Source organism: Trachemys scripta, chromosome 7 (genome assembly GCF_013100865.1).
Source record: "Trachemys scripta elegans isolate TJP31775 chromosome 7, CAS_Tse_1.0, whole genome shotgun sequence".
NCBI classification, from domain to species: Eukaryota; Metazoa; Chordata; order Testudines; family Emydidae; genus Trachemys; species Trachemys scripta.
In genome coordinates, this window is record NC_048304.1 from 51,498,812 (window position 1) to 51,502,117 (window position 3,306).

Here is a 3,306-nt window from a genome sequence, read left to right on the forward strand (position 1 = left end):
TCCAGAACGGGAGCTAGGAAGGGCTATAACAAGATGACTAATGACTTAGGGAGTTTTTCGTATGAGCCTCAGTTTCCCCAATAGATGCGTTTATGTTGTTGTTTTTCTTTTCCTTTTGCTTTGTTAACAGGACAAGGCAGTAATAGCGAAAGCCCAGGGACACCCTGAACAGGAGTGGTGGGACCGCTCTTGCTGCTTTAGGCATGCAGAATCCTTCATTGTAATACAATGTTTTTCTGGGTATTTTTCAGGGGCGGACCCGGCCAAGAGCCCCAGGTCCCCTCTGCATATCCCTCCTCATTTGAGTCCCAGACGGGATTAACCTAGAAGAGCTCCATACCCTGCCAGGCAACAGGACAACTTTACGTCCCATCACCCCACCAGCGGTGGTGGCAGTTGTTACCCGCCACCAAATGGGAGGCAGCCACTTAATGCTGGATCCTCCTGAATGCCACCTTGACATTTACCTGCCCCTGACACGCTTTCAGGTCCCAGCCTTCCTTCCCAATTGTACCAGGGGGGCCACCCTCCAACTTACCCTCCTTACCCAGATGTTGTCCCCCCTGGAAAAGGCAGACCCTAGTGAGCTCCTTGTGGGATGGGGCTAATTTGGCAGTCAATATTTGGAATATTCAGCAGGGGGCCATGAAAGATAAGCAGTTGGGATAATTGGAAAAGGCCATAGGGCTGGTTACACAAGTGCAGATCTCACCCACCTTACAGTGGCCACCTCCACCCTCAAACGTACTGTCGAATTGGCCCTCCACATGCGGGACACCTTGCGGGAATTGATTGAGACCGTAATTGAGGCCGGAGACCAACTAGCTTGGGATTGTGTGTGCTCCCAAATCCAATAATATTTAACTCAGCAAATTCGGTACATCCAGGAGGATGTGTTCCATGGAGCCTGGCCCAGCGAAATCCATTCCCACTCAGGAATTCCCCGGGAACGATGGCCTTTTCGCTACTCCTGAAAACTCACTAATTGGAAGTGCACAGGCATAGCCTGCTCCTTCACGGCCTTTGGCTCCATGAAAGGAGTGTGGGCCCCTGCTATAAAAACCCAACCAGGCCTTTGGGAAGGCTGCCTCTGGGACTGGGTGGTCCATCGCGACGTGTGGGAGGTGGTGCCCCCCAATGACATGGCTAAGCGGTATGTGCTGACTACATCTTCAGATTATCAACACATATGGATTGCAAAGGCCAACACTTAGCAACTCGGCCCACATATCTACACCAGCAACACCATCACTGGACCTAACCAGATCAGCTACAACATCACCGGCTCATTCACCTGCATGTCCACTAATGTTATATATGCCATCATATGCCAGCAATGCCCCTCTGCTATGTACATTGGCCAAACTGGACAGTCACTACGCAAGAGGATAAATGGACACAAGTCAGATATCAGGAATGGCAATATACAAAAACCTGTAGGAGAACACTTCAACCTCCCTTGCCACACAATAGCAGATGTAAAGGTTGCCATCTTACAGCAAAAAAACTTCAGGACCAGACTCCAAAGAGAAACTGCTGAGCTCCAGTTCATTTGCAAATTTGACACCATCAGATCAGGATTAAACAAAGACTGTGAATGGCTATCCAACTACAGAAACAGTTTCTCCTCCCTTGGTGTTCACACCTCAACTGCTAGCAGAGCACCTCACCCTCCCTGATTGAACTAACCTCGTTATCTCCACACTGATATATACCTGCCTCTAGAGATTTCCATTACTTGCATCTGAAGAAGTGAGGTTCTTACCCACGAAAGCTTATGCTCCCAAAACTTCTGTTAGTCTCAAAGGTGCCACAGGACCCTCTGTTGCTTTTTACAGATTCAGACTAACACGGCTACCCCTCTGATACTTGGCAATTGTGGCCTACGGAGCCCCCTCAAATGATGTGTAAAGAAAGGGCAATGCCAGGCCACTTTTACGAGGTGGGTCACCACATCTGCTGGGAAGGGAAGGCATCGGAATATGCCGCCACTAAGGCCCATGTGTTTACCAATACCAATGTGTGTGTGTGAAAACCCACCTACCCCAGGGTGCCCCTCAATTTGGTGTTACACTCTGAGGCACAAAATTTTTCGGTGCATTGGCCCACGGTTATGCAAAGTATGGTTAATATCTCTAATTATGTTGTGTTTAATTTTTCATGGATTACACCCAATGTTTTCCTATTGTGATAGACCCAGGCCAGTAGGGTACAGCAGAGTAGTCCTGTTGGTATCCAGGAAGTGGATGGGCAGAGCCCACTGCTAAAGGCCCTCCCCCAGCCTAAGGGGAAGAGCCACAGGTCCGTGATACCAAATAATTGAGGGGGACAACTAATGAGATAACAGGAACGGGAGTGAGGTCACAGGGCTAAACGAAGGGAACCTGATGGGGACACCAAGCAGAGAACCCCATGTACAGCAGAGTAGTAGAAGGCAGCTATACTGGCCACTGGATAAACAGTTTTCTGTTCCCTGACTGACCAGAGCAGGGGCTGCTCCAGGCTAGGGTGGACACATGACTCCAATTAACCTTCAAAGAGTCAGGTGAGGCTGTTAAGCTAATGTGAACACCTGACTCTAATTAAAGCCCCTCTGATACTATAAAAGGGCTCACTCCAGTCAGGCTGAGGAGAGTCAGGGAGCCAGAGGAGAGGAAGTGCGGCCAAAATAGACTGTGACCCTTGCCGCTAGAGGGAGAAGGACTATGTAGAGGGTCACAGTGAGCCTCTGAGGCTAGCATAATCCACCAGGAAGTATGGGACCCACTGAGACAAGGTCGGAGCTCTGCCACAACTCGTGTCAAGGCTGGGATTGTGATTGTTTACAGTATGGCAGAACAAAGAGGTTTTAAAAAAAAAGTGTACTGGAGTTTTCGATTTTGGGTTTTCTGTTTGTTTTGTACCACAATGGATGAGGTGGTGAGAGCTCTGGTGCAAGCCTCGGCAGCCCAGCAGGAGGCCACCTGGATTCAGGCAATGGTGCAACAGGAGTCTATGTGGCTACAGCAGGAAAGCAATCAATTATTAATGGGCCAGGCGACCCAAGATTGTGCCTTCTTGTGAGAGGTAGTGGACCAGCTAAAGATCCTCACCACCCAGGCTCAGGGGTCCCACGGGACGCGAACCCTGAGGGCCACTGGTTGTCTGCCAAAGATGATGGCAGAGGATGACATAGAGGCATATCTCCTCTCATTTGAAAGGACTGCTCAGCATGAGGCGTGGCCCCGGGAGCAGTGGGCCAGCATTCTAGCCCCTTTTTTGTTCAGAGAGGCCCAGAAGGCCTAATTTGAGCTGCCCCCCGAGGAT